Here is a 12,453-nt window from a genome sequence, read left to right as displayed (position 1 = left end):
CCCAGAGTCACATATCTAATAAATATCTGAGGCTGGATTTGAACTCAAATCTTCTTGATTCTTTGCACACCATTTAAATGCTATGATTCTATTTTCCTCTCTCCCTATCATCAATGTTAAAAAGTAACAAGGAGAATAAAAAAGGTTAGGTTCTTTAAACCTAACTAACCCCACCAAAAATCATATCTGGAATGATTTCAGCCCACTTGAATAACTTTAGTGGAAGAAATGAGAATTTCTTTTAAAGACCTCCATTTTAAGGATTGACACAACCCCTTAAATAATTCATTTCTAATCTTTAAAACAGAAATGTATCCATCTAAAATAAAAATAATGCATATCTTTTAAATATTCCAGAATTGTTAAATAGTAAATGCATTTCTGCTTTTTACTATCAAAGAATTTCATTTTAAAAATTATATTAGAAGCAGCCTCCTTACCAGTGATAATTTTATCTAAATGGATATGTTATTGAGACATAAGAAAGAGAAATGGCAGCATCCAAAGGCAAGAGATGAGGGCATCATTGACACTGATCATGGTTATTAAATCACATTTAAGACACAGGGTGTGTTTATACAAAGCTAGGATACCCAACACATTATTTTATTTAACTCAATATGTGGTTTATTGGAAAGAGACTTGTACATGAGTCAAGTGATTTGTGTTCTAGTTTAAGTTCTTCCATCTGTCCATGATGTGATATCAAAGTATTTTCTTTACTTCTCTGGGTCTCCATTACCTGTATATAAAAAGAACAGTTGCATTAGAAGATCTCTAATGACTCTCCCAGGTCCAAACTTTCTAACTCTGCACTGACCATGTACATATTTTATAATGAAATTGAATGAGATTATTTAAAGTTTATACAAGGAAGTAAAACAAACTTTAGTGATTCCTTAGGTAACCTTAGGCTTTAATCTATATGGGACTTGGTTTCCTCATTTATAAGAACATGGTTCAAAAATACATTTTGGATTTGGACAAGTATTTGAACTAGGAATAATAGCATAGCAGTTCTAAGATTTGAATATATAGCTCTAAAATTTGATTATAAAATAAAAGTTTTACTTAATAAAATCACTATTGAAATATTAATTATATTAAATAAATGGAAAGTTTATTCAATATAAACAAACCAGTGGACAGAACAAATATATCATCATTAAGCAAAGAAACTGGATCTGAATTTGTGCTATAGTTCCTGGAATGAGCTGGATGGTATTGATGAAAAGTTTCTCTCTCTTACATTTTCTCCATGATAAAGATTGCCATCTTCAACCTCTGTAGAAAAATTCTCATTACTTCATTCTTTTCTTTTATCCCTCAAAATCACCAGAAGGGCTTGAAAACAAGTCAAAATTGGTAGGAAAAGCAGAGATTTCTTCCAGCTAAAAGTCCCTGTTATTTCCTCCTTATAATAACTATATCTTACATGGCAAGTAGTAAATGCTATAAATTGGAACTCTCCTTCTTAAGGAGTAATATAATGGTTCAAAATGCTATTTTAGGCAATTTGGGTTCAAAACTCAGAGACACCTGATTTCTCTCTCCATAGGGTATCAACTTCATGTATCTATCTAAAGGTTTATTACAACCTAAGTAATCAGCATACAGAACTCCAGCTCATGTTTCTAATTTGACTCTCAATATCTTGGAATTTCAGAAATATAAGAGATATTGAAGATTGCTTGGTTCAATCTTCATATTTTACAAACTCTTTTTTGATCTAATCACCTAGATGTCTCATTGCCACCTCAAATTCAACATGTCAAAAGAAGCAGAATAATAAAGCTTTAATGGATAATATATAGAATATGCTTTTGATTTTACAAGGGATTTTAAACACATAGACTAACTAGAAAGCACAGAAAGATGGAGGAGTAATGAAAAAGCACTAGACTCAAAAGTGAAGCTTAATTTGAGTGACTGTACCTCTAAGAAGCTGTATGACCATGGGCAAGTCATTTAAAACCCTTTGAGCACCAATTCTTCATGTCTAAACTAATATCAGTAATATTTGTTCCATCTACCTCACATATGAAAGAAAGTTTCTTAGTTGTGATGAATGAACTATACAAATGTTCACTATCTTTTTCTCTCTTAACCAGTTTCCCTAGTTATGGCACAATTATCCTCCCAGACCTAAGATCAAAATTTTTAATTTATCTTTGAGCCACCCCTCTTTTCATCATTTTCAACATTCAGTAAGACACCAAGTTCTTGGAATGCCACTTATTATCTCTGTATCTGGATAAATTGCTTAACTCTAAGGGCCTCACTTTTTTAATCTGCAAAATGAAGAAATTGGACTAATTCTATTATCCTATTACATTAAAGAGACTTTAGATTAAAAACATAGTAGGGGTGTCTGTTAAGGAAAAGGAGAGAAGCCAAAGGGAACAGTCAGTGGATTTTCTATTAGCTTGATATTCTTTACTTCAGATAGCTAGGTGATGCAGTAGATAGAGAATTTGGCTTGGAGTCAAGAAGATACATCATTCTGAGTTCAAATATGACTTCAAACCTTATTAGCTATGTGACTCTGGATGAGTCATTTAACTTTGTTTACCTCAGTTTTCTTACCTATAAAATAACAGGAAATGGAAATGGTAAACCATTTCTGTCTCTTTGCCAAGAAATCCCAATGTGGTCACAAAAAGTCAGACATGATGGAAACATGACCAAACAACAAATTTTTTTCATATTGGCCAATTCTGTTCCTTTATGGCTGATTTCTTACAGACTGAAGTATTAGAGAATACTCTGGGCTTGGGGGGCTTTAGTCCTGATTCTCCTGAAGTGATTTCACAGTGTGACTTTGAATGAGTCATTCTACTTGTTATGAACTGATTTCTCATCTATAAAACTTGAAGAATAAATTAAATGATATTTAAAGGTCTTTTGAGGTTCAGCCTTCCACAAACACCCATTTTTTTAGTGATGTCACACAAATCTCAAAAACTTGTTCTCCAAATCTTGTTTAATTGAACTTTTAGATTCACTGGCTGTCAGCTGCATTTTGTCTTTGACACTTGTTCTCTTAATGTGAGTTAACTATGTCTCCACTGATTTTGTGTTAAGAATCATCCACCACCATCACTACCACATCATCAAACAGAATTTTTTTTCACTCTAATATTCCTAAATTAACAAATGCTAATTTAAATTAATCTAAAAACCAAAGGTCCAAGTCTAGCATGTTCTTTTAGTGATAACCCTCACTTAAGTTAATCAATAATAGCATTACCACATCTATAAGCTGCAACTTTTACTTAGCTGATTACTGGTCCCCTTCCACTAGATAAAGGAGAATTTCAGGGGTAGTCTTCAAATAAAACCATCAAGTCTTTACTATGGACAGGGAAAACAGGGCTCTTCTTTCAATCAGTGGCAAACACTATGGCTATATCTTCAACAAAGTCGCTTCAATTGACATTCATCTTATCCCATTCCTTTTGACCTCAGTCTTAGCTAAGACACTTAAGATATTTAGAACAGAGTAATAAAACCTCAGAACTGGAAGGGACCTCATTTGTACATGAGCAAGAATATCCGTTATTATAAATCCTAGATAAGGTACAATCCAAATTCTATTTGAAATTCTTGTGTTAGTTTACTTTATTAGTAGAATCAATTTAATATTAAATGTCTGGTGAAGATGAAGTTGTTATTCCAGTGATGGGATACTCACCATCATCTGAAGCAGCTCATTCTATTTGGGAATAGCAATAGCTCTCTACTGAATACAAACTTCTACAACTGCCACTTACTGTGTCTACTTCTGTCCTCTGCAGACAAGTGGGAAATATTTAACCCTTTTTTTCATATGACACCACTTCAAATATCTGAAGACAGTCACCATGTACTTCCCCTTTACTCTATTACCCTTCAACTAATAACAGTTCTTTCAGTAGGCAGACCCCTCCACTTTTGAGTACGTCTTGTTTGTAGGTTTTTTTCCCTAAAATCAAAATTAAATTTACAATTTATAACAGGTTCTACTAGTTCTACCTTCTGCAGTCGAACAGAATAATTAGTAAACCAACCAATCAATAAGTGGAGAGGGTAGATGGCACAGCAGATAGCATGCCAGGTACGGAGTCAGGAGGAATTGAGCTCAAATCCAGTCTCAGACATTTACTAGCTCTGTGATCCTGGGCATGTCACTTAATTCTTGTTGCCTCAGTTTTTTTCATCTGTAAAATGAACTGGAGAAGGAAATGTCAAACCACTGTAGTATCTTTGCTAAGAAAACCCAAATAGCATCATGAAGTCATGAAAAGTCCAACACTAATCTTACCCTAAATGAGCCTCCAACTCTAACCCTAATCCTAAATCAGACACAAGTGAAACAAGTGACCAACAAAAAGAAGCCAATGGCACTGGCCTCATACAAGATTCTACATCTCCCTACTCCATACATTTTCCCAGGTTTTTCTCCAGACCTGAAATGTTCTCCTTCCTCATCTTCATCTATTGGCTTTCCTGACTTCCTTCAATTTTCGGCTAAAATACCACCTCTTCCTCTAGTTCCTTTAATGCTATTGTCAGCCTTCTAAAATGATCTTCAATTCAATTTATTTTTATTTTTACTAGACTGTGAGCTTCCTGAGATCAGGAATGGTTTTTCATTTTTCTTTTTGTCCCCAGTGCTTAACACAGTACCTAGCACATAGTAAGTATAATGAATATTTGTTGATCTGAAATGATCAGTATTTATTAAGCACCTACTATGTATGCAATAGATAAAGCACTGGACCTGGAGTCAGGAAGATCTGACTTCAGATCTGGCACTAGATCTTTCCAAGTTATGTGATTCTAGACAAGTCGCTTAACCCTTATTTGCCTTAGTTCCTCATCTGTAAAATGAGGACACATTGGAGGAGGAAATGAAGTAAGCATACAAAAAAAAGAGACAGTGTAGTTGTTTCAGTCATACCCAACAACTTCATGACCCCTGTTAGGGTTTTCTTGGCAAAAATACTGGACTGGTTTTCCATTTCCTACTCCAACTCATTTTATAGGTGAAGAATTGAGGCAAACAGGATAAAGTGACTTGCCCAGGGTCATACAGCTAATAAACATCTGAGACTCAACTCATGAGTATGTCTTCCTGATTGCAAGCCCAATGTTCTATCCCTACACTGACAGTATGGGACAATATATGAGCCGTGTTCTGAAGTCAAAAAACCTGGGCTCCTATCCTGTCTTTGATGCTATCCAATGTGAGGTTAGGACATTTACTCTTCTAGGCCTCAACTTCCCCATCTGTAAAATAAGAGGTTGGACCTAGTGTCCTCTGAGTTCCTTCTAGATCTAAATCTATAATTGTATGATCCTAAGCAGAACAAAGAATGCAAAATACACAGTGACTATACCAACACCAGTCGTAAAAGCAACAAGCCCAAGAATGTTGCCTAATTATATGTACCAAGCTTAACTCCAAAGGAGGATTTTAAAATGTACTTTTCTTTTGGCTGAAGTAGGAGACTAGGAATGCCTCCCCTGCCAGATTTCATCAGTAGGTTAGATAGTCTTGCTTATTTCCTTCCCCTCTCCCTTCTCTTTTCTACTTTTTATTATAAGGGGTAGCTCTCTGGGTCAGAGAAATGAAGATGATAGAAAAATAATAAGTCATTTTTGATTGAGCAAGAAACATTTCTGGGGAAAGGACATAAATTTAATATGAAGGGCAGTTTTTTAACAATAGAATGGGGTAAGGTTCTGGAGGGCACCATAGAAAATTAGGTAATCAACATTATTTATGGAAGAGTTTTACATAACTTCACATGTGCCTTCTCAATGTGGGGAGAGGGAGGGAAGGAGAGAATCTAGAATTCGAAATTTTAAAAACAAATGTAAAAAAATGTTTTGCATATTATGGGAAAAATTTATATATATAAAACAAAATTAGGGTAATGATTCCCATTTCTATAGTGCTTTACATATTACAAAGCTTTTTATCTATAACCCACTATGAAGTAGATAACATAAGAATTATTATCCCCATTTTCCAGAGCAGGATACTGAGATTTAGGGAAGTTAAAGGATTTGGGAGGTCATAGATTTAATAAGTATCAGAACGCAGATCTGTACCCTTTATCTATCCCCTCCCGCTGTACCATATTATCTAAACAACAAAAAAAGGTACAAGATGCCACAAGATCAATAGGCTAGAAGGTATTAAAAACTAAAGACTACAGCTATAAATTAGCCTTCTCTCAACTATCCTGGAAATGTCAGGGGAAAAAGAGACCGCACCAGGGGCTTGCTAAGTGCTCAGTCTCCATCAATAATTAAAAAGTGAAAGATGCACTCTTATTTCCCTAGAAAATCTTCACTGAATTCCAAAACTTTATCTGTTAGCCTGAGCCAGAATCAGCTGTCATGATTCATTTGTTTTAAATTTATTTCTTTTTCTTCCACTGGTACCTTTTTCTCAAGGAATATAAACTAGACAAAGTTCTTTTACTCTGGAAACTTTCATGGTATCTCATTAATAAGTTGATTGCTAACTTTACCTACCTACAGTTTCATTTTCAGTGTATTCATCCATAGTTCCATGTATCTACTAAACATTTGGCAATCAGTGTGGCATCTGCCCTTGCAGTAGCTTTGTGAAATGAATCTGCCATGTTCCTCCTGTGTGAGAGACAAAAGGAATCCAGGAAATAGAATGACTTGCCCAGAGAAATAAGGGGAATAGGAAAGCTACATCTCTGACACTGAACCCTCCTGCCTTTGGCCAAATACATTCCTTCTTCATTCAACATTATGTTAAGCAAAAGAAACCATTTCAAAGACATGCTACAAGAAGATTCAAGCTATGAAATTCTCAAACCAACAGATGCTAACATGTTGGAGAGTTAAAGGAGGCATTGAAGATAAATCAAAAATAGATTGAAGTCTGAGAAATCACCATTTGAGGGAGTCACAACATAGCCTAGTGGAATGAACATCTGATTTTTGGAATCAGAGGGCATGGGTTCAAATCTCAGTTTTGCTACTTACAATTTATGATGTAAGATTCATGAAAGTCTCTTAGCTTCTCAAGGCCCCAGTTTCTTCATCTGTAAAACAAGTCAGTAAGACAAGATTGATCAATCATCAAGCATTTATTAAGCTCTTAGCATGTGCTAGGTACTGTGCGAAGCACTCATGGTTCAAAGGAAAGTAGAAACAGTTCCTTCCCACAAGAAACTTCAGTTCTAATAGGGGAACTTATATATGCATAAATCTGTGTTGTTGTTGCTTCAGTCATGTTCATGTTTTCATGATGCTATTTAGGGTGTTACTTGGCAAAGATACTGGAACAGTTTGCCATTTCCTTCTCTAGTCCATTTTACAGATGAGAAACTGAGACAAAGTGTTAAGTGACTTGCCAAAATCACATGGCTACTAAGTGTCTGAGGCCAGAAAATGAGTCTTCCTGGTTCTAAGCAACAGCTCTATCTTCTGTGTCACTTGGCTGCTCATGCATCAATCTATACATTCATCTTCTGGAAGATCTTGATGATACCTTCCAAGTCCAAATTTTATGAATTGTGATTTTCTTATTCCATTAGAAAGTCTCTAACACATCATCTTCAAAGAATCACATGACATAAAGCATGTAATACTTCAAACAAATATGGTTGTGGACTGCTGAAAAATGATCCCCCCCAAAAAAGTCAATTTAATATGACAAAAGCAAATCTCAGAAATGGGGAAGATTACCTGGAACAAAGGATGGTACAGGGGAAAGAGCACTGGGCTTGCAATCAGAAAGACTCTTCATCCTGAGTTCAAATTCAGCCTCAAACACTTCCTAGCTATGTAACCCTGGGCTAGCCATTAAACTCTGTTTGCTTCATGCATAAAATGAGCTGGAGAAGGAAATGACAAACCACTTCAGTATCTTTGTCAAGAAAACTTCAAATTGGAGTCACAAAAAGTTGGGTACAATATATCTTAACAACAGCAACAACCTGGAACAATCCCCATTGCCTCCTAAATTAAGTCTTATCTTTCAGCCTGGCATTCAGGGTCTTCTATGAAATAACACCAGCCTTCCATTCCAATCTTATCTCCCATTATCCTCCTGAATGTATTGCATAATTCCAGTCAAATTGCTCTATTTGCTATTGCCTGAATAAACCCCCTATTTTTTTATTTCTTGACCTTTCCCCGTGCAATTAAATGCCTGAGATTCATGCTTTGGAGTGCATTAAAGGACACAGGGAGGTAAATAAATGCTTTAGAATTCTAGAAAAGTACTTCCTAGGGAGCAGTGGGGGCACTGAAAAGTGGATGCTGACGTCTCAGAACTGACATCACTGTGCTTATGTCACTCCTATAATTATTCATCAAGCCTCCAGGACCCAAATAATTCTGTCACCACCCACCCTCTCCCAGTCCAAGGTTGGTTGCCCTGGGAGCTAAAAGTGGACAGTATGTCACTGGTGCCCAGCATGGAAAGGCACTGCTGCACACAGATAAGCAGACACACTATCAATTGAGTCATCCCCAAATACTACTGCAACCCTTGCTAATTAATAATGGGAAGATGAACTCTTGGGAAGGAATAATGTACTCCCTTTGTATACCAACTGGAATATGGCTAAACTGTGATCTACCTACTTAAGGCTTGAGAAAAAATATATATATATATATGTTGCAAAAACACATAATTTGGTTGTGTGTGCCAGTGAATAAAAGGGCATTCAAGAAAAAATAAGGAAATTTTCAAGCTTTGGGGGATTATTCTGTAAATAAGAGATGTGCTAAACTGCTAAAAAAAAAAAAAACCTAAAGTTAAGTGTATTATGACTGATGAAAGAGATCAAAGATAGTGACCTTTCTTCCCCATCCTTCTTTTCCCCATCATACACACAGGAATATATTCACAGGACATTAGGAGGAATTAATTCATCCAACATCTGAAAAAATATTTGTTGAGTACCAATTGTTATGTTTAATAGCATAGTATGGAGACTGCCATCTTGGTATTTCTGTTTCTTAAGCCACCTCCCCCATGAAGTCAGACCCCCCATACTCAGTAGTAATCTTCCTCCAAACTGTTATAAATCCTGGTTTAAACATTTAATGCAATTATAATGCACTACATTATGTTATAGTTATTTGTGTTCACTTAGTGGATATTTTGTCCAAATATCAGCCTTGCTAAGACATAGAGGCTCAAGGTCATTTGACTAGACAGCATATCAGACATTTTTGCATCCAGGTGACACACTAAGGCTGTCTATTAATATATGGAAGGGGTTATAAACTACATCAATGAAAACAAATCCTTTCAGTACTGAAGTTGAGGGTGGGGAGATGAGAAGAGGAAATAGGCATTTATATATGGTACCTTCTATGTGCTAGACTTGGTGCTATTTGTTTGTTTGTTTTTTTTACAAATCTTATCTAGTTTGATCTTCACAATAAACCTGAAAGGTAAGTGCTGTTATTTTCTTCATTTCGTATCTGAGATTACTAAGGCAAACAGAGGTCAAGTTACTTGTTTCAGAATAAATATCTGAGACCGACTTAGCACTCAGGTTGTTCTGAATCCACATGCAGCACTCTTGCCACTGTGCCAACTAGCTACATTTAGTCTATGTGCCTTATTCCAGACCCAGCACTCTGGTCCCTGTGCCAACAGCTGCCTCCAGAAGAATAGTTGTTTGGGTACTTATCATATTGCCTTGCTGGATTCCGAGTTCCATGAGGGTCAAGAAATGTGTCATAATCATTGTTGTATTCCCACCAGAACCTAAGACAGCATTCTTCTCATACACAGGAAGTACTTAATAAGTGTTTGTGAAAGTTGCCACTTTGGAGTTGCTGAAATAATTAGAAACATGGCCCCATTACCAAGCATAATGGCATTGTAACCAGGCAGGGGAGACTTAATGTGAGAATCTCCCTAGTCAGGCTGTGATATTTTGATGTATCAGAAAGGAAGCTACTGGGCCTTTCTTAAAATATTGCCAATATCCATCTCAAAACCTTTTGGGGCATCAGACAAAACTGGCATGTAAGGGTTAGCCTGGAAACTATGAACAGGTAGAGAATGTCAGTACCAGATCCCCCCAAGAATATAAAGTCTTCTTTTTGCTTAAGAGCCTCCTTTCTAGCACATTTTTAAGACTATGATTTTGAAATGAGGTATCTCCTTCTACTTTTCCTCTCTCTGATTTCTAGGTTTCTTTGCCTTGATCTAGCAAATATGGTTCTATTCTGTGTTCCTTAATTTAGCTTAGCATGCCAAGACTGAACTCAATTCCCACTTCTCCCCAAATCTGTATTTTGCTCCAGGCTAATAACCTGATACTGCTCTCTTCCATGCTCTCTTCAATGATTTGACTTGATGTTCTCCTTTTATAAATGTAAAATTTTATTGATGTCTTTTGCTTTTTACATCATCAAAATTTTCTTTATTATCTCTCTCCCCCATGCCTAAGAGATATTTCATGTTACAAATAATACATTTAAAGGAAAAGAAAAAGCAAGATGAAAAAGAAAAAGAAGACAATCAGTAAAATGGATCAATACATTCAAAAAAGCCTGAACATATGTAAAATGTTCCATATTTGAGAACTTTCCTTGGCATGGTAGTATTTTTTTGATCTTTCTTCTTTGGAGACAGGCCTTTCTTTTGTACTTTTGCAGCATTCATTTTCAGAGGATTTTGTGGTTTCTTTACAATTCTATTACTATAGTCATTTTGTACATTGTTCTCTTGACTCTGCTTACTTCTATTTATGTCAGTCCATGCAGATCTTTCCATATTTTGTGTATTCATTATATTTATTATTTCTTACATCACAGTAGTATTTCATTTTATCTATGTACCATAATTTGGTGGGTACCTACTTTCCCAATTGATGGGTATCTACTTTGTTTCCAATTCTTTGCTATCACAAAAAAAAAATGCTGTTCTAAATATTTTGATGTAGATGGGGACTTTGTATAAATGGCTTCCTTGGAGTATATGACTTGCCGTTCTTAACTCTGGCATTTGTCCTGATTTTTTCATAACCCTAGAAACATCTGTCCCTTTCCCTTTGGTACTAATAATCTTTTCAAAATCCAGTAGTTCCAGATTAATTTACTTTTTCATCTCATCCTATTATAGCCAATCCTCCAGTCATTTCCTAGAAGACACTTAGAGAAACTTTAGAAGGACCTTAATAATAAAAGTGCTAGTCCTGTAGTCAGACAATATAGATTGAGGTTCTGGATCTTATAGTAATGGCACCATAAGACAATTAATTAACCACATTGAGATTTGTTTGCCTCATCTTCAAAATGAACATAATAATGCTTATATATCTCTTTTATGGACTTATTCTGAGGGAAGCACTTGGTAAGCTATGAAGCACTTTATAAACATTATTATTTATTAATCCAGTCCATTCACACTAAGATGAAATGACTTGTTCAAGGTCATATAGCTAAACAGTGTTAGAGTGGAGACTACGATCTAGGTCTCTTGATTCTTAATCCAGTGTCTTTTCTTTTTTTACCACATTTTACATCTTCTTAGAGATTTCATAAGCATGGCCCAAATCAATCCTTTCACTTAACCGATTTGTCTGAACAACTGTGTTCTTCCTCCAACTTGCTTAACTTTACTTCTGATTCACACATCATGGTGATGCACACTGACTGCAATAACTAGGCCATGCCATTGGATCAGTAACTGTGATTGAAGGGCTTGGTGGAAATATAAGTGAACATGTTGATGTAAAGGTCATGTTGGGCATGTCTCTGATGAATCATACCAGCTTAATCACCAGAAAGGACAAAAATATAAAGGAACTGATTGTACCTCAGGAAAGGCTAGACCTCAGTAAATTCATAGAGAAAAACATTCGTGTTCAAAACCCATTGTTTTTAAATGCAACTGGGTCCCAAAAATTCCAATGAAGACCCTAGATCAATATGAAATAGGAAGAAAATAACATTTATTTACTATCTAGAATGAGAATGGGAAACATATAGAGACTTGGGAATGAATGATAACTCTCTCCCAGCACTGCTGATCACAATCAATTTGTAACTTATTGTTCTTGACAGGAGGCTACTCTGAACTTTGATTTTATGAGGCTCAGAGAAAAAGATCAAGTGACTTGGCCAGGAACACTCAGCTAGTAGATGTCAGGGTTGAGATTTGAACTCGGGTCTTCCTGATTCCAAATCTAGCGTGGCATTCACTGTCAAATTGTCTCTCATACAATATAAAATATATGATGAGCTAATAAAGTTTAGAGATACAAAATAAAGCAGCTGCAAACTAGTGAGAACCAAGACTAGGAAGGTCAAGAAAGAAATTTGCAGAGATCATATCCCATCTCAAGTTTAGAAGCCAGGAAACTTTCCACTGAGAAGTTCCCTTGAGTCACAGGTTCATAACCAGCCAATTACAAAAGATAAGACCATGATAGGGAACCTTAACAACTT

The 12,453-nt window shown here is 35.8% G+C and overlaps 1 long non-coding RNA gene across 1 annotated transcript; it reads right to left on the bottom strand.

Moving 5' to 3' along the window:
* Positions 1-631: 631 nt before the first annotated feature.
* Positions 632-7,083, bottom strand: LOC116421179. The gene is made up of 3 exons (XR_004231480.1): positions 7,015-7,083; positions 6,529-6,645; positions 632-742 (listed from the first exon to the last, which is right to left on the bottom strand). It is a non-coding gene; the product is annotated as an uncharacterized LOC116421179 (long non-coding RNA).
* Between the last annotated feature and the right edge of the window lie 5,370 nt (positions 7,084-12,453).

Source organism: Sarcophilus harrisii, chromosome 2, assembly GCF_902635505.1.
Source record: "Sarcophilus harrisii chromosome 2, mSarHar1.11, whole genome shotgun sequence".
NCBI classification, from domain to species: Eukaryota; Metazoa; Chordata; class Mammalia; order Dasyuromorphia; family Dasyuridae; genus Sarcophilus; species Sarcophilus harrisii.
Note: the sequence above shows the minus strand (reverse complement) of the source record. Positions and strands in the feature narration are given on the sequence as shown.